Here is a 20368-nt window from a genome sequence, read left to right as displayed (position 1 = left end):
CATGATGATAGAGCTGAGCTCAGAACGCGTCAGCAGTTTCTTAAGGTTGTATCAATTTTTCATATCAACCAACCTATTGTGGTGCCAGTGGCTACTGACTCCTCAATTTCCTCCAAGTCCTTGGATGTTGTGAGGGCTTTGAAGATTTATGTGAAGAGGACTTCTCGTCACAGGAAATCGGACTCTCTCTTTGATCCCAACAAAGTTGGGTGTCCTGCTTCTAAGCAGACGATTTCTCGCTGGATCAGGTTCACTATCCAGCATGCTATTTCTACGGCAGGCTTGCCATGTCCAAAATCTGTCAAGGCCCACTCTACTCATAAGGTGGGTTCCTCCTGGGCGGCTGCCCGGGGTGTCTCGGCTTACAGCTTGGCCGAGCAGCTATTTGGTCAGGGTCGAACATGTTTGCTAAGTTCTACAAGTTTGATACTTTGGCCTCTGAGGACCTCATGTTAGTCAGTCTGTTCTGCAGGAGTCTCAGCAGTCTCCCTCCCATACTTGGAGCTTTGGTACATCCCCTTGGTACTAAAATGGACCCCAACATCCTCTAGGATGTAAGAGAAAATAGGATTTTAATTACCTACCGGTAAATCATTTTCTCGTAGTCCGTAGAGGATGCTGGGCGCCCGCCCAGTGCTTCGAAAATGCACAGCAGCGATCAGATCTGCATTGGGCCCAATGTGTCTGGCCTCTTTACTCGTTAAGTAGGACCTTCTTGGGCAGCCTACCATGGCGCCTCAGCTGATCAAATTTGTAAGGCAGCTACATGGTCATCCATTAAAACATCCATTAACACATTCATTAGACATTATGCCTTTGACACATTTGCCTCTCAGGATGCTGCATTTGAGGCGAAGGATTCTCCTTTGCAATCAGGAGAATTCCCTCCACTAGTAGCTACTTTGGTACGTCCCAAGGTAGATCCTGTGGATCACTGTGGACCCTGATAGAGAAAGCAGAGGTTATGGTAGACTTACCTAGACAACCCTCTTTCTCTGAAGTCCACAGAGAATCCCACCCAGAGGCACCTGATTTGAAAATCTGTTAGCTTACTAACCTCTTCCTGTCCTTTGGTATAGAAGTGTGTGTATGTTCTTCTCACCTGAATAGGTCTTCTCTTGAACTGCTCCTGCCTTGAGCTTTGGAATAAACTGAATTGCCTGAACCGGGAGGCAGGGATATAGGGGGCTGGCCCATTGCATCCTGGGAGTCTGAAAAGCTTAACTGTTTGGTGCCCGTTCCGCTGTCGCTACTATATATCCCAAGGTAGTACCTGTGGACTTCAGAGAAAGGGTGATATAGGTAAGTCTACCATAACCTCTGTGTTTGTTAATTATGGGCTGTTTTGTGAGGAGTTCTATTATTTTAATATTTTTTAATAAAAGCTTGTGTTTTATATATGAGAAGTGACCGGCGCCCATTGAGCTGCAGATTTCTGCTCTTTGTGTATACACTGTGGTAGTAGGTAGCATCTCCTTAAATTCACATTGACTAACATAACACTAAGAATGTCAGGATAACCTGTGACGATGTTCTTTTTCTATAGTGTGTATCATTGGGTGTGTCAGGTGCCTATAAGGTGTCAGGATGTCACTGTCCATCTCTCCATGCAGGAGGGGGAATATATAGAGGAACACAGGGGTCTGTACAAGGACGTGATGATGGAGAATCACCGGCCCCTCACATCACTGGGTAAGAGGAGACTGTCATGTATTGTACAGGGGAGAGCAGGTATGGGGGGCCCTATATACACACATCATCTGATAATCACATATATACACTGTACTCAGTCACTGTGTGTCTCCTACAGATGGGCCCAGTAACAGAGCTACCCCAGAGAGATGTCCCCATCCTCTGTATTCCCAGGACTGTACAAAGGAGAATCACAGGATCCCACAGGAGGATAAGGTAGGTGGGATTTAGGGTCTCACCAATAAACCAAAGTGACTATCTGTGACCGGACACCTGCGACAGCACTCACCACCTCGCGTCCCAATGTCACAGAATGGAGTCCAGGTCACACGGGACCTGTCCATTTATGGGATTCCCGCTTACCGCCAGTAACCGCGTGTTACTGACTCCACCCACTGCGCAGTGGGCGGGTACTATGCTGCCACCACCAGACTTCTTCCTGTGGCGTCTGTGATATCGTTGCTGTCTAGGTAGCCTGTGGATCCCTTCAAGTATCATGTCACCTCTGGATATCAGGTCATAATGTATTGCTGAGAGAACTCAATAAGACACACAGCCGTATGTCTCATAAGTAATCTGTTTACTGTGTTGTCTTCAGAGCATATATAAGGCACATTGTACATATCAGTCATGGTGGTCAGCTCACATTACTGTCCCCGAAGGTGGGGGCACACTCAATATAACATATGTTCTTTCCATCTTTGGTAATCAGCAAATGTGCAGTGTACAGTTCATTTTACAGCATTGGTTACATCATACACTTTCTATAGATGTTTCTCCCTACCAACAGAGTATATTCTTAACTCTGTACTTATATTGCTGTCTCCAGCTGTCCTTTACTTCATATAGATAAATATAGTACAGATAAGTTTGCTTACTGTCTCTAAGCTCAATACAGTTCATTAAATCTGCTTCATATAGTGAGGCTTGTAACATATTCAGCCCTTACTTGGAACTTACTTCTTTATTTAACACAAAAACCTCCTATATGTGTATTTATCCATTTCATTATTATAACACAATATAGTAATAAAACATTAAGCTAACATTTCCCTCCTTTTTATAATAAATCAAAGATTACAGGTTTATCTAGCTCATTCCTAACAAGTCTATGCAATAACAGTCTACTCTAATGATACTGATGGCTACCTATCTCCCTACAGGTAGGAAGCTACACCCTATTTGTCCCAAAATTGGTGTCTTTGTCTTGGCTTTGGTTGGTAGACCTTTGATTCATATCCATTAGGGCAGACTGTTGTTGGACCTGCTTCGCTAGATGCTTCTGTATTGACCTATATTTGGAGGTGTCCAAAGCATCCTTTACTCGTTTCTGGCAAACTGAAAAACAACAAAGCAGCATCTTAAAACACAAATATAATAAAATTGCAATTCCAACTGCTTTCAACAAAAACATTAGGATTCCTACAATCCATCCTTTAATTCCACTGAACCATGAAACTGGATTCAGCCATGACAGCCAACCCCATTCACCCTCTAGAGTGTCAGGGATGTTATGTTTGTTGCCATAAGTCAGCTTTGCATCTTCTATCTCTTGTACATGTTTTTCCACTATTTCTTGAGCATTATCTGTTTCATTGGTAATAAATGTACAACACAACTTTCCTGTCTGTGTATACAAGGTCATGCAATAACCTCCTGTCTGAGCTGTTAAATAATCCAACAAAAGTCTGTGTTGTAACTGTTCTTTCTTTATTTCTTGAATTTCTTTACCTACATATCTGAAGGTACTATCATAAATTTCTGTAATGTCATCTAAGAGTCCTGCAGGAGATTCAACTCTGTAATATGCATTTGACCCAAAGAGGTCCAGAAATCCCATTCTCTCATGCCAGGGTGCATAGATTAGTTTCTTTGCATTTCTCCCTGCTTGCTTTACCTCTCCTACCTCTGTGCATAGGACTATACTTGTTCACTTGCCCTTTTTGGTTTTTAATCATTTCTTTCAGCTCCTCATGATCTATTGCTCTTGCTAATGGTACTATGCATCCTAAGGTGCAATTCCCATAATCACCATAGTTGAGCCACTTATAGGCATATTTTCCACATAGAAAATACAGATCTCTTGGAAGCTAAGGGGCTATATAGTCCCACATTCTTTTTATGTTCTCTAGTCCTACTCTGGTATCTCCATGTACCATTAACTGAGCAGGGGTGCTTCCCGTCTCATTCATCCAGTTAGGGAAATCTGGTCCTGGCCATACTCCAATATTTATCATTGATCTCCCTTCAAGTGGTGTCCCTCTATAGGTTGTAAGGGTTATGGGGTATGGAGCTTCTCCTGGCTTTGTCTCCCCCTTTACACCACCTACTCTGAATGGGGCTATAGTACAAGGGTAGAATGTTCCTAAGTAGACATTTGATGGATACTGTTGAACCTGTCTGTGGTCAACTGCACTTTCCCTTTCCCTTTTTTCAAATTCAATGCAAAAGAATACCTCTGGGGTAACTAGATGTGCCAGCAACTTAGGTGGTTTCTGGTTAAAATATCTATCTGATCTTGCCTTAAATAATACTTCATCAGTGTAGTCTTCTTGAAATTCCTCCCATTCCTCAAATGTGATGGGAAGGAATGTCCACTCTCCCCCTCCTGCTGAGGTGGGACCATGAGAGCAGACCCAACAATTTGTTGTATCAAGGGCATTCCCTACTAACTGTAGCAACATGTTTTGGTCTGATCCACTAGGGGCCTTACACCATTCTGTACATGACTCCTCTGGTGGATGTCCACAGTGCTCACAAATACATTTTGGGGTGAGTGACAGATTTCTGCATTCATGGATAGGGTTTTTTACTTCCCTTTCCTGGCGTGTGACGTTCACTTCACTGCCTCCTCCTTTCTCCAAAATGTCATGTAACTCTCTTTTGTGTTGCCTTATTTCATCACTTATGTTTTTCTTGTATGTGTGGTTTTGACCTGTCAGTTTCTTGTTACACATACAATCTTTTTCCCCAACTACAACGTATATGGCAAGAATAGTGCCTACTGTTACCAGTGGGACACCCAATATTATTCCCCAAAGTGCTTTATCTGGCCTGGGGCCTAGTAATTTGTACATTTTTTTTGTTTCTTCTTATCCAAACTTAACTTTCAAAAGTTTGCAGTGTGATGCATGCACCCAAGCCTCTCTGTCCTTCAATTTCACAGATGTTGGTGTAGTTAGTAACACCTGGAATGGGCCATCATATCTGGGCTCCAGAGATTTCCTCACGTGTCTCTTCAGGTACACCCAATCTCCTGGCTGGAGATGATGTGGATTCTGATCTGCAGTAGAATCTGGAAGGGAATCATGTGCTACAACATGAAGATGGGTTAGTCTCTCAGTTAGACTTTTCACATAAGCAGTTAAATCACCATGTTTATGCTGCAATTCCTGTGGATAATAAAATCCTATCTTAGGTATACAGGTTGAGTGAGAGTGAGATCGTGAAACCTTTGTTTTTTGATGGCTTAATGTGCACAAACTTTGTTTAATACACAAAGTTATTAATAATATTGTATTACATGACCTTTAGGCTGTGTGTATAAGGTGTATATGAAACATAAATGAATTGTGTGAATGTTCACACACTTTGTTTAATGCACAATGTTATAAAAAATATTGGCTAAAATTACCTTCAAGCTGTGTGTATAAGGTGTATATGTAACATAAATGCATTCTGTGCTTAGATTTAGGTCCCATAACCATGGTATCTCATTATGGTATGCAATTATTCCAAAATACGGAAAAATCCCATATCCAAAATACCTCTGGTCCCAAGCATTTTGGATAAGGGAGACTCAACCTGTACTACCAAACAAGATTTTATATGGTGAATAACCTGTCTTTTTGTTAGGTGCAGTTCTAAGACTAAATAGTGCCAAAGGCAAACAGTCAACCCATCCCTTCCCTGTGTCTTGCATAGCCTTCATGAGCTTTGCCTTGATGCTATAGTTCGTTCTCTCCACTAATCCACTTGCCTGTGGACGGTAGGCCGTGTGGAAGGCCTGTCGTATGCCCATGTCCTCCATGATATGAGTCATGACTGCTCCTGTGAAGTGACTTCCTCTATCTGATTCAATCACTTCTGGTACTCCGTACCTGCATACTATTTCAGTCAATATTTTCTTTGCTGTATTCTTTGCTGTAGCTTTAGCTACTGGGAAGGCCTCTACCCATTTGGAGAAGGTATCGACACAAACCAGTACAAACTGGAACGGGCCTTGAGTTGGCATCTGAATATAGTCTATCTGTAGTCTCTGAAATGGCATATTGGCTTTTGGAATGGCTCCTGCTGGAGTCTTGGTTCTACTTCCTGGATTTGAAATTCCACATATCCAACATGCTTGTGTGTGCTTTTCTGCTGCACCTTGGAATCCTAGGGCTATCCATTTTTGGTTGACTTGTCTCGTCATTTGATCTTTTCCTGCATGGGTAATTCCATGGCTTACTTGGCACATAGCTGAATATAGCACTCTTGGCAAACATGTCTTATCTTCTGTTTTCCAGAGTCCTGTATCTTGGTCTTGTATGGCTCCCTTCTTTTGCCATGTGGCTTTTTCTAAGGGACCTGCTTGATTCTGGAAAATGATGAGTTGCTGTAGATCAGCCATGTGTGCTGGGTTCTGAGTTTCATCTTCAGCTAGCATTATTTGTACTTCTGATTTGTCAGAGCTTTTGGCTGCTCTCTTTGCTTCGGCATCCGCCAAGTTATTTCCTCTTGTTTCTTTAGTTTGGTTCTTGGTGTGTGCTTGGATTTTTATGATGGCTACTTTGGTTGGCTTGTCCAGAGCTTCAAATAGTTTCTTTATCAGATCTGCATGCTGTATCTGTTTTCCTGTAACTTTCTTGAAGTCTCTGCTTTTCCAAATCTGGCCATAATCTTGCGTAATTCCCCAAGCATATCTGGAGTCTGTGTATATATTAGCTGTTGTGTTTTCTGCATACTCCAGAGCTTTAGTGAGAGCTATTTGCTCTGCAGCTTGTGCTGATAACTGTGCTGGTAAACTTCCTGATTCAATGATATCAGTCTCTGTTGTAACAGCATACCCTGTATATGGGGTTCCATTATCATAGTATCTTGATCCATCCACATAGAGGTTGTGCTGGGCATCAGGAAGGGCTGTGTCTGTGACATGAGGTAACAGTTGAGTCTCTTGTTCCATCAGAGCCATGCAGTCATGGGAAAAATTTGTATTGTGTATATTTTTATCACTTTCTGCATTACCATAGTTCATGTGGTCCACATCATCCTGGTTATTCTGGGTACCATTGCTAGAGATATTATATGTCTCTCTTCTCCCTCCTTTTGAATCTAGAGATTCATACTCTGCTCCTTTTTCCTGCAATAGGGCCGGTAGTAGAGTTGCTGGGTTGAGGGTGGTGCATCTTTTAATGGTGACATTTGTGGCACTTAGTAGAGCTACTTCATACTTGGTGAGTCTTGCAGCTGATAAGTGCTTGGTTCTGGCTTGCTGTAGTATTTCAGTCACCGCATGTGGTACCTGAATGATCAGTTCATGATTAAGCACAATGTCTATGCATTTCTGTTTGAGAACTGCTGTTGCTGCAACTGCTCTGATGCAGGTGGGTGCTCCTTGGATAATGTTGTCCAGTTTGCTTGAAAGATAAGCCACTGGGCATTGCTTGCTTCCATGCGTCTGTGTAATGACTCCAAGTGCATGACCTCTTTCCTCATGGCAATAAAGAGTAAATGGCTTGGTGTAGTCTGACAGACCCAATGCTGGTGGAGATGCTATGGCAGCCTTAAGGTTCTGAACTGCTTCAACTTGTTCTGTGGTGTAGATTGGAGCATCTTTCTTTGTGCTGTCATACAAAACTGGCATGTAGATAGAAGCATGTGGTATCCATTCTCTGCAGTACCCAACAAGACCTAGGAATGATCTGGTCTGTTTAATAGTCTTTGGTACTTTGGTTTGTAGAATAAGCAGTTTCCTTTCTTCTGTAAGGTGTCTGGCTCCTTGTGAGATACAGTGACCAAGGAAGATGACCTTCTTCTGGCATAGTTGAAGCTTTGCTTTGGAAGCTCTGCAGTTTTGTTCTTCCAAAAATTTCAACAGTGATACAGTCTCTTGTTTACATTGGTCTTCTGTGCTTGTGGATAGCAGTAGATCATCTACATACTGTATGAGCTGGGTGTTTTCTGGAAACACTGGTCTCCAAGCTTGTAAGATGAGTGACATTGCTTCGGTGTAGTCTGATGGACTGGTTGCTCCTCCTTGTGGAAGTCTAGTCCAACAGTACTGTCTTCCATCATGGTGAAGGCTAGCATTGCCTGTGATTCTTCAGTGATCGGTACGGAAAAATATGCGTTGGCCAAATCAATTACCGTAAACCAGGCCCCTGAAGGTGGGATCTGGTTCAGCAAGGTATAAGGATTTGGCACAATAGGAGAATTGATCACCAGTCTCTTGTTGACTTCTCTTAGATCATGAACAAGTCTATATTGTACTTCTTGTGCTTCATTTTGACCTTGACCTTGACTTTGACCACCTTTCTTTTTTACAGGAAACAATGGAGTATTCCATGGGGATCTACACTGGACAATGATCCCATTTTCTTGAAAGGCTTGGATTTGCTTTGTAATAGCTTCAGTTTGTGCTGGGGTGAGAGGATACTGCCTGATTGAGACAGGTATGGTTCCAGGCTTGAGCTGTAGGTGGACAGGTTGAACTCGTAGTAGTCCAGTATCCATCTTTCCTTTTGACCATAGTCTGTCTGGAACTTGAGAAGTAACCCATTCTGGGAGGGTTAGTTCTGAGCTGGACTTGGCAGTTTCTTGCAGTAGGTAAACTTCAATTGCTGCTTCAATGTTAGGCTTCATGATAGCTGGAATATTGCTGGTGTACTTGATTCCTTGTGGAGTATACTGAATAGTAGCTTGCATGACGTTAAGGATATCAGCTCCCAACAAATTCACTGGGCATGTAGGTGAAGTCAGAAATTCAATGGGTACAGGTGTAAGTTCGTCATTTATAAGGAGAGAAGTTGGCTTACTTCTTTGAAGAGGGAGGGGCTGTCCTCCCAGTCCTGTCCCATTAACATAGTGATTGGTTAAAAGTTCTTTTGGGACATCAGTTTTCTTAAGTACAGTGACTGCTGTTCCAGTGTCCAAAAGGCATTCCAGGGTGTTTCTTGTAGGTAGAGTAAGCATAACAGTAACTTTAATGGGGTCAGTGTAGGTGTTGCTTGAGCAGGTGGATCCCGGAGCAGGAATCTGTAATTCCCGTTCTACCGTGAAAGCTGGAACACCATCCTTAGACTTCAGCCACGCAAGGTATTTTCTGCATTCCTTCTTTTGATGACCTGTAACCTTGCACCAAAAACATTTACCAGTCATGTCTTCACCTTGTGCATCCCTTGTAGTGTAGGGTCTGGAGTTATTAACACCTCTACCTTGGTTTTGGACCTTTTGTGTCTTGGTGTTAGACTGGGCAGCCTGTACCACATGTATAGTAACAGCTGGTGCTTTGGATGTTTTTTTATTCTGTTTTCCCTGTTCATGATCCTCAATTCCTTCTAGGACTTCTACTAATGAGGTAATGTTCATCAAATTTGCTTCTGGTCTGACAGCATACAACTGCTGCCTGTATTCATGTCTAAGTCCATTAAGGAATGTAGTCTTTAACAGTCTGGCATTATTAGGCTGTGCAATGGGAAAACCTTCATTTTCTTGTTTGATAGACAGTCTGTCATAATATTCCCTTATGCTGAGGTTTTCTGTATCAGATCAGGCTCAGCTGGTGCAGTGTCTCTGATTTGCTGACATCTGACTTGTACTCTATACAACAGTTGTGAGCCTGAAGCCATAGTATAGCGGTTGGCTTCAAGGGGAGCATTCTCAATTTTCCCTCTATCACCATCTGCCTCCTGAGCAGCTATGGCAAGAAGCATATTATATTCACCTATTCCTATAGAAGCTCTAAGAATCTGTTCTAAATCAACCCAACACGGTCTATACACAAGATACACTTGTTTAATCTTTTTTTCAAACTCTGCTGGGCTTTTTCTGATATTTGGTAACTCATTTACAATTCGCATAATGTCTGAGGGGAACCATGGTATGTACTGTTCCTGTTCCACATATTCTGCAATGTAACCATTATCACTAGGTAACAAATTAGTTGTATGTCTGGGATTAGCATGACTACTAACTCTAACAGGCATTACATTGTAATTTTTACGAGATATTCCTCTTGGATCTCTGTTAGGACTACTAGCAAAGTTCCACAACCTCCTAAATATCCCATGAGTTTTTGGTTTAACATTTCCCCCGTCATTAACATTTTGTGATTCACATGGTCCTGAATTTGGCTCTACCCAGTTACCACAAAAAAAACATTTTTCACTTCCCTCCGGAACACATCTCCCACAATAAAGACACTTTCTTTAAGGGTAGTGGATAACATCCCTAAGAACCAGTGTACCTTCTGGATTTTTTTTTTTCATAACTTATCGTTTTTCAGGTGTCATTTGTTCTGCATATGTTGCTGAAGGAGTTAAAACTCCTGCTTTATTATGTGTCCTTGATTCTGCATGCATTGATATCAGTGAGGGATATAAGCTCCCTGTAACAGCTGGTGACTTTAGCTCTGTGTGCATTGATACTGCTGAGGGGGCTGACCCCCCTTCCACATTCCCATCATTATAAATAGCATTACATGTTATTGGAACATAGGGTGGTGGTATTACATTAGACATACAATCATCCTGCCTAATTCTTCTCTCATCTTCCAGTTCTTGTGAGACAATAAGCCATATATTTACAGTGTCCAAATAACCTTTCTTTTGTAACCAGTGACCATCTGTGGCCTGGAACCTTTTCCAAGCCTGAGTATCTAATATTCCTTCCTTTGGAAAATTAGCTCTTTTAAGGATAGCGTTAATACGCTTAATTCGTCTCCTTCCCTCTCGCTGTGCTACAATGTCTATAGGTAAGCGCTTTTTCATTCTACTCCCTTTCCCTCCCATTGGGGTAATTAAGCCCTCTGGGTGTGGCCGAATCCACCTGCGGTGAAGAGGGATATGTCCTTGAACGAGAAGTATCTGTATATCACTGGCTATAAGTTTTGTTTGGACACAAACCTTTCTTAGCCTATTTTTGTTTCTACTGAAAATTAACTTAACTTGTCTGGCTTTAACCTACCACATCTATAATGCATGTAATTTAAAACACCATATTCACCATTTACTAATGTCTGAGAACTTGCTGTGCACACTGCCAGTCTGCTACAATGATCATATGATCATCATAGTCAATCATTTAACTATAAAGAATTCATTTCTATGCACTGACAATAATTGAGCATTCAAATGATATCCCACTATTCTAGCAAATTCTGTTAAAACGCCTTTCCTATTTTGATTTGCTATCTATGTTGCAAAAAACACTGGGTAAATACTGCAAAATAATTAACCTTGGTACGCCTTTGTACCGCACACAATTGCAAACTTGGTACGCCTTTGTACACAATTTCAATTGTTCTGTGGGCGCATGCGCTAATAGGACATAAACAAAGATTCAGTCATTCAGCCACTTTAGACTTTGTACAACATGTAACAATGTTTTTATCAATGGTGTAGGCAAGGCAAGGTTTGTGTCTCATATGACCACCCAGGTGCTTCCATTGACAGGTGACAGGACAAGCCTACAGTTGCGCGTGCCAAGGGCTGTCTTTGATGACCTTATGGACCAACCTCCTTTATACACTTTACACCGTTTCTTGTTATCTTAAAACAGACACTTTACATGACACAGACAAGACAGTAAGCTGTTCATTATGGCATCAACTGTTGGTCAGCATACCACAAATTCTAGCTAGCATTCAGGTCCCGCAAATGGCTGACCCAACTCTCATACAAACATATGACAACAACTGCAATATGCCTTATGCCTTATCTTTATACTGTAGCTGCAACAAGCAATGCACCTTAGCTTAAGCAATATACCTGTATATGCCTTAGATTACAACAAGCAGTAAACTTTAGCTGCGCAAGCAATACACCTGTATCTGCCTTAGATTACAACAAGCAATACTTTAGCTGCGCAATACAACATAATTTAAGTAATCTAGGCTGTGTGACAAGATACTTGGGTTTCTTTATAATGACCGTTCAAGGAAAAACATAAATGCCTATTGTCTCTATAATGTACTAAAAATTACACTCAGGGAGTCTGATTTTGAGTAAAATATGACTGTATTAGAATCGTTTTACTCACCCAATATGAAATCAGAGTCCGTGAGAACAATTTTGCTTCCAACACAGAAACTTCTCATTAGATGCTTTTCCTTGTGTTAGTCATCCCGTCAAGAGCCCTCATTTAATGATATCGTTGCTGTCTAGGTAGCCTGTGGATCCCTTCAAGTATCATGTCACCTCTGGATATCAGGTCATAATGTATTGCTGAGAGAACTCAATAAGACACACAGCCGTATGTCTCATAAGTAATCTGTTTACTGTGTTGTCTTCAGAGCATATATAAGGCACATTGTACATATTAGTCATGGTGGTCAGCTCACATTACTGTCCCCGAAGGTGGGGGCACACTCAATATAACATATGTTCTTTCCATCTTTGGTAATCAGCAAATGTGCAGTGTACAGTTCATTTTACAGCATTGGTTACATCATACACTTTCTATAGATGTTTCTCCCTACCAACAGAGTATATTCTTAACTCTGTACTTATATTGCTGTCTCCAGCTGTCCTTTACTTCATATAGATAAATATAGTACAGATACGTTTGCTGACTGTCTCTAAGCTCAATACAGTTCATTAAATCTGTTTCATATAGTGAGGCTTATAACATATTCAGCCCTTACTTGGAACTCACTTCTTTATTTAACACAAAAACCTCCTATATGTGTATTTATCCATTTGATTATTATAACACAATATAGTAATAAAACATTAAGCTAACATCTGGAACCACGGTTCTGCTGTGTATGCGTCGACACGCTGTCTTACCACACCTGTGTGGTGTTGACTGATCCCCAGTAATCGCTTGCCCAAGCACGGAATGGTAGCTGGCAGAAGGCGGAGCTTAGAGATGCTGGGTGCACCCAAAACAGCCAAATAACGGGGCTATGTTTGACATAACCCTGCAGGTCAGAGGATGAAGCGGTCGTCTTTAGGCAAAAGATGTTTATTCGCTCAAATAGTTTTAAAAAGAACTGTTCTCTAATTTTAGGGGCAACAGCAATACAGCTGATCACTGCAGACAGAAGATTCTATATACCCCATAAAGCTCGCAGGACCATTTTTATACAGTAAAACCACACTGAATCTCATGGGGTAGTCCCACCTGAGTCTTTTCCATCCAATCAGGATATCTTACAAAATATAAATAAATTACATTTTAAAAGGATATAACTGCATAAAGCAATTTCCTCCTTCCTGTCACACAGACAAAGTTTGATGCCGTTTAAACTGCTTCCTTTACCACCTGGTAATTTACAATTCTCCTTTGATCACACAGATTCTTTAGTTTCTACAGTAGTGTCTGTATTTGTAACATATGGTACAGGAAAACAACTTATACAAAGTATAGAAATTGTTTCCCCCTGCCATTCACGTATCTGGAGTGAATATTCAGGAAATCATTGAAAACAAACTGATTTCTCCAATAGCATAGACACACCAAAAGAACACCTAGGGGTCATTTCACAGGAAGTGATGTAACCAAAGCATTGGTCATTTCACTCTTACACCTTCTCACAGGAACTGCAGAACCCAAGCACATTACCTGCGGTGCCCTGACCAACACATCAAAAGATCTGATCACACTAGGAGGTTACTGAGCATATGACTTCCTATGTGAGAGTGTACCATGACTTATCCTATAGTTACTTAGAGCATCTTGGATACAAATACATTCTAAAACGTGCAGTTTATAACTCTCCAACTACGCACAGCGCAGTGATATAACATAGACACATTTTTAAACACTCCGCTCCCGGCGCTGTTAGTACATTTGAATGGAGTGCCTAGCGCCCATTGTCTGTAAAATGGGGCCGTACATGGAGGAATAACCCCTTCAGTGCCGCTGACGCCATTGTCCCTGTGGCTGACGGGGTCTCCGACCACACTCTCCCTATATGATCTGTAGAGAAGCTGTGTGTCTTATACAGTGATATTCTGTTGTCCAGTCTTAAAGTAATCAGACATTACTAAAGTGTTATTTTGTTGTTATTCAGGGTGAGCACCTTTCTGATATGACGGCCGAAGATATAGAGGGAGAAGAAGAGACGTATGTGACTGATATGAAGGCAGAAGATATAGAGGGAGAAGAGACGTATGTGACTGTTATGAAGGCAGAAGATATAGAGGGAGAAAAAGAGACGTATGTGTGGAGAGATCAGAAGTGTAAGGAAGAGGAAATCCCTACAGGTATCAGCACAGGTAATAATCCTTATTACAGAAAAGAGTCGCATATCCTTGCTGCATCACTACAGAAGTCTCTTCCCCTACAACCTCCTCTGTCAGTACAGACTAATGAGGAAAATGTATCTGCTCAATGTGGGAGTCGGGTAACAACAGCCCCTATTATATTCCTGCTCTCTCCCTCACATCATGTAATTGTCTTACCAGCCCAGAGATCTGGCCAGTCTCCTCCCCACACTCTCTGGTGTATCTCATACATCAGGAGCCATCATCCCCTATTGTACTCCTGCTCTCCCCCTCACATCATGTCACTGTGTGTTACCAGCCCAGAGATCTGATCAGTCTCCTCCCCACACTCTCTGGTGTATCTCATACATCAGGAGCCATCAGCACCTATTATAGTCCAGCTCTCCCCCTCACATCATGTCACTGTGTGTTACCAGCCCAGAGATCTGACCAGTCTCCTCCTCACACTCTCTGGTGTATCTCATACATCAGGAGCCATCAGCCCCTATTATACTCCTGCTCTCTCCCTCACATTATGTCACTGTGTGTAACCTGCCCAGAGACCTGATCAGTCTCCTCCCCACACTCTCTGGTGTATCTCATACAACAGTAATTAGGTCGTCACTATAATGATTGACTTATTGGCTTAATTTACTAGCATAAGTCTGGTGGGACTATTCTACCTGGGGATGACCAGATTACCATATAGAGGCTGCTGTTGCAACATACGTATCCACCTGGAGCACTTTGTGTAGTGTGAAAGCAGATGTTGGTAGTTCAGCCCACAAGTGTCTGGTATGTATGTGTAGGGGCAGTCTGGATAGATATTGTGGTTTAGCAATGTCACTAGCTGAAGAGACTTTCCTGTTCTGTAATGCTGGCCTGTGTACATTACATAACAGAGTCTGCATTATGTGGGGGAGAGATAATCATTGTTGATGTGCCATTTGCATGTCCCTGTGGCTGGGGCTATGACAGATGTGATTTTGGGAGCAGAAGACAATATGTAATCTGTTCTCCAAGAGTCTTACTTGATGTTGGTACACTTATAATTGTAATGATGTGGTCATAGTTTATAAGCTGAAATTTACCAACTAAACATTATTCATAATAGTGACACGGTGATGTAGTGGTGAGCAGTGTTGTCTCGCAGCATTAGTGATGAGTTCAGTTCCCAACCAATGTTTTAACTGTGTGGAGTTTGTATGTGTTTCCTGCAGCTCTGCAAAAATCATACTGGTAGGTTAATTAGCTTCTGACATATATGAACCCTAGTGTGTCATGTGGAATGTAGATTGTTAGCTCCACTGGGGCAGCGAATAATGTGATTTTCTAGTTATTCTCTGTAGATCGGAGTAATATGTGTGCACTGTATATAGAACTGTGCATTATACTAGTTATATTATTTCCAGCAGATGGAGGCACAAGCAGGAATTCCTTGGAGGGAGATCTCATCTTGTCTGCAGATAGTAAAATAGAAGATAACACCACACAGGATTCTCCAGGAGACATCCCCATTTCTCTAACTATACATCCAGTACCTGATACTTCATCTGATCCCTCTAATCGCGATGACTATTCATCCAATACCTTAGATTTTGTTACACATCATGCAGCTCATACATGTGATAAAATATTTCCATGCTCTGAGTGTGGGAAAAGTTTTGCACACAAATCAAAACTTGTTATACATCAGAGAAGTCATACAGGTGAGCGACCATTTCCATGTTCTGAGTGTAGGAAATGTTTTCTGTGTAAATCAGATCTTGTGAGACATTACAGAAATCACACAGGTGAGAAACCATTTCCATGCTCTGAGTGTGGGAAAAGTTTTGCACTCAAGGGACAGCTTGTTAAACATCAGAAAATTCACACAGGTGAGAAACCATTTCCATGCTCTGAGTGTGGGAAATGTTTTCTGTATAAATCAGAACTTGTTATACATCAGAGATGTCACACAGGCGAGAAACCGTTTCCATGCTCTGAGTGTGGGAATAGTTTTGCATTCAAAGCACATCTTGTTAGACATCAGAAAATTCACACAGGTGAGAAACCATATCCATGCTCTGAGTGTGGGAAATGTTTTATGTATAAATCAGAACTTTTTTTACATCAGAGATGTCACACAGGTGAGAAATCATTTCCATGCTCTGAGTGTGGGAAATGTTTTCTGTGTAAATCAGAACTTGTTAGACATCACAGAACTCACACAGGTGAGAAACCATTTCCATGCTCTGAGTGTGGGAAAAGTTTTGCATTCAAATCACAGCTTGTTAGACATCAGAGAAGTCACACAGGTGAGAATACATTTCCATGCTCTGAGTGTGGGAAATGTTTTCTGTGTAAATCAGAACTTGTTAGACATCACAGAACTCACACAGGTGAGAAACCATTTCCATGCTCTGAGTGTGGGAAAAGTTTTGCATTCAAATCACATCTTGTTGTACATCAGAAAAGTCACACAGGTCAGAAACCGTTTCCATGCTCTGAGTGTGGGAAAAGTTTTGCATTCAAAGCACATCTTGTTAGACATCATAGATGTCACACAGGTGAGAAACCATTTCCATGCTCTGAGTGTGGGAAAAGTTTTGCATTCAAATCACATCTTGTTATACATCAGAGAAGTCACACAGGTGAGAAACCATTTCCATGCTCTGAGTGTGGGAAAAGTTTTGCAAGCAAATCACAGCTTGTTAGACATCATAGATGTCACACAGGTGAGAAACCATTTCCATGCTCTGAGTGTGGGAAATGTTTTCTGTATAAATCAGAATTTGTTATACATCAGAGATGTCACACAGGCGAGAAATCATTTCCATGCTCTGAGTGTGGGAAAAGTTATTCAGGCAAATCACAGCTTGTTAAACATCAGATATCACACAGAAGTAAAGCATTACTATGAGCTGATACATAACAGGGTTGAAGCAACACTCCAGTGACACTTTAAGTTACCCATCTACATATAATTGGAAGGTGTGTCATTAATATAAGACTGGAAAATATCAGTCAGATAAAACTTACTAATTCTATATACTCGCGTATTTCTCATACGTCCTAGAGCAGTGATTTTCAACCTTTCTCGACTCGAGGCACGCCGAACAAGACTTCAAAATTCCCAAGGCACACTATCGGTTACCCACGAGGGAAAAAAACAAAAACATTGGCCCCCACAGATATAAAATAAGCACATTGGTCCCCACAGTAATTAAACACATTGGCCCTAACAGTTATGAAGCACATTTCCCCCACAGGTATAAATCAAACACACTGGCCCCTACAGTAATTGCACACACACTGCCCCCCCCCCATCCCCTTGTAATGGCACTCACAGCCCTCACAGAAATGGCACACACTGCTTACCCCTGTAATAGTAATAACAGCCCCCACAGAAATGGCATACACTGCTTACCCCTGTAATAGTAATAACAGCCCCCACAGAAATGGCACACACTGCTTACCCCTGTAATAGTAATAACAGCCCCCACAGTAATGGTACACACACACACTGCCCTCCCCCTCCCCCCATGTAATAGTACTCACAGCCCCCTCTTTAATGTCAGCCTGAAGTACTGCATATCCGAGCTGGAGTAGTATGAGCTGTGCAGGGCAGTCCGTAGCACACATCAGCACCAAGCGCGGGCGGAAATGCGCACGTCACCATAGGTCACGGACCGGGCAGCAGGAGAGCTGACTGTGCTGCCGTGCATGACTGCTGGAGGACCCAGGTATCTCTGGTGTGCGGCGGAGGAGCACTGTCGGCGGGCGGCGGAGCACTGTGCAGGGCAATTCTGGTGTCCGGTGACCGGCAGGCTGCGGCACACCTGACAACTGCTGGCGGCACACTAGTGTGCCGCGGCACAGGGGTTGAAAAACGCTGTCCTAGAGGATGCTGGGGTCCACTTCATGACCATGGGGTATAGATGGTTCCGCAGGAGCCATGGGCACTTTAAGAATTATCAAATGGTGTGAACTGGCTCCTCCCTGTATGCCCCTCCTCCAGACCTCATTTTTAGAAATGTGCCCCGACAGACACTGGATGCACACCAGGGAAGCTCTACGGAGTTTCTCTGAAAAGACTTGTTAGGTTTTTTATTTTCAGGGATTACTGCTGGCAACAGTCTCCCTGCTTCGTGGGACTGAGGGGGCAGAAGTATGAATCAACTTCCTAAAGAGTTTCATGGCTCTGCTTCTGGTGACAGGACACCATTAGCGCCTGAAGAGTACTGAACGCTAGCCGTGTCTAGATGCTCACTCCCACAGCACGCCATCACCCCCCTCACAGAGCCAGAAGACAGGTGAGTGTAAGAAGATAGATCTTCAATCAACATAACACACAGGGTGCTGGGCGCACGGGGGGGTGGGCACCCTGGGCAGCAAAATACCTTACAAACTGGATAAAAGTGGGCATAAGATGCCCAGGCACAGCCCTACCCCTGCCAGTATAAATATTATATGAACATTTTTGAGGTGAAATTGCACCATTGCGGGGGCGGAGCTTCCTCTTCAGTCAGCCAGCACACTGCTCAGCGCCATTTTCACTCAGGCTGCAGAGACAACGCTGGTCCTCCTCCACTTCTGACTACAAGTATCAGGGTGCAAAGTGGAGGGGGGGGGCACAGCGATTTTGGTACTTTACAGGTGTATTTACATTGTAAAACAGCACGGCATGTCAGTGTGCATTTTGTGTTCACAGACATTATATACTGGCGCTGGGGATGTAAACTGGCTGCTCCTAAACTGTGTCCGTCTGGCAGATTTTAATGTGGGTCTGTCCCCTACAAGTCCCAGAGTGTCTGTGTGTGTGTAATACTCGAGTGTGACATGTCTGAGGCAGGGAGTTCTTCCCCGGAGGAAACCATTTTAGGGACACACAGTTGTAATGTGGTGGCGCTGCCGGCACACCAAGAGCCTGCATGGGTGAAAGAAATACGTGATAGTATGCATCATATCAATAGGAGGTTAGATATGTCTGAATCTCATGCAGAATGCTGGAGAAAGTCTGTGGAAGATGTGATTTTTCAGGGTTCTGTTCTTCCACCCGCAGGCGACTCCTCTGGGTCACATAAGAGACCGTTTGCAAATATTGTAAATACTGATACCGACACGGACACTGATTCCTGTGTCGACGATAGTGACTCCAGGGAAATAGATCATAAATTGGTGAAAAATATACAATATATGATTGTGGCTATAAGAGAAGTTCTGGAGGTTACAGAAACCACTCCTGTACCTAAGGAGAAGGCCTATTTCTATAAAGAAAAGAAATCTAAGGTTACTTTCCCTCCTTCCCACGAGCGAAATACTCTCTTTGAAGGGGTGTGGGTGAATCCAGAAAATAAATTTCGTATTCCAAAGAGGATTCAGATGGCTTATCCTTTCCCTGCTGATGACAGGAAAAAGTGGGACTGTGTTAGACAGTGCACTGTCCAGGTTGACAAATAAAGTGATTCTCCCTGCACCTGGGACGGCTTCACTAAAGGAGCCGGCAGACCGCAAAATGGAGACTACATTAAAATCCATTTATGTTGCCAATGGTACGCTGCTCAGGCCCACAATTGCTTGAGTCGCGCGATTGAAAAATGATCAGAAAGCTTGTCATCAGATATTGACTCGATTGATAAAGATGAGATACTCAAGTTAGGGAATATCAAAGACGCTGACACATACATGCTAGAAGCCATGAAAGATATTGGACTCTTGGGTTCAACAGCCGCTACCATGGCAGTATCGGCTAGGCGGGCGTTGTGGATTCGCCAGTGGAACGCGGATGCAGATTCCAAAAATAATATGGAGGCTCTCCCGTATAAAGGTGAGGCCTTATTTGGTGATGGACTGGATGCGTTAGTCTCGGCGGCTACCGCAGGTAAGTCGACCTTTTTGCCTTCTGCTCCAGCAGCGGCAAAAAAGCCATCACTCTCACATGCAGTCCTTTCGGCCCAATAAATACAAAAAGGCCAAAGGTTCCCTCATCTTTGCAGGTAGGGGAAGGGGAAAAGGAAAGAAGTCCACAGCGGCTTCAGGATCCCAGGAGCAGAAGTCAACACCTACTTCTGCCAAATCTACAGCATGACGCTGGGGCTCCCTTGTGGGAGGCCGCTCGGGTGGGGGCACATCTAAAACTGTTCAGTCAAGGTTGGATTCAATCTGGCCTGGATCCCTGGGTTTTACAAATAGTGTCCCAGGGGTACAAGCTGGAGTTTAAAGACGTTCCCCCATGCCGATTTTTCAAATCGACCTTGCCAGTTTCTCTACCGGAAAAAGAAGCA

At 42.8% G+C, this 20368-nt stretch overlaps 1 pseudogene; it reads left to right on the top strand.

Moving 5' to 3' along the window:
• Positions 1-1520: 1520 nt before the first annotated feature.
• Positions 1521-20368, top strand: part of LOC135057132 (zinc finger protein 420-like) — a 158692-nt pseudogene continuing 139844 nt past the window's right edge.

This window comes from Pseudophryne corroboree, chromosome 3 (assembly GCF_028390025.1).
Source record: "Pseudophryne corroboree isolate aPseCor3 chromosome 3, aPseCor3.hap2, whole genome shotgun sequence".
In the NCBI taxonomy this organism is placed as follows: domain Eukaryota; kingdom Metazoa; phylum Chordata; class Amphibia; order Anura; family Myobatrachidae; genus Pseudophryne; species Pseudophryne corroboree.
The sequence above is the reverse complement of the archived record's forward strand: the minus strand, read 5'-3'. Positions and strand labels throughout refer to the sequence as shown.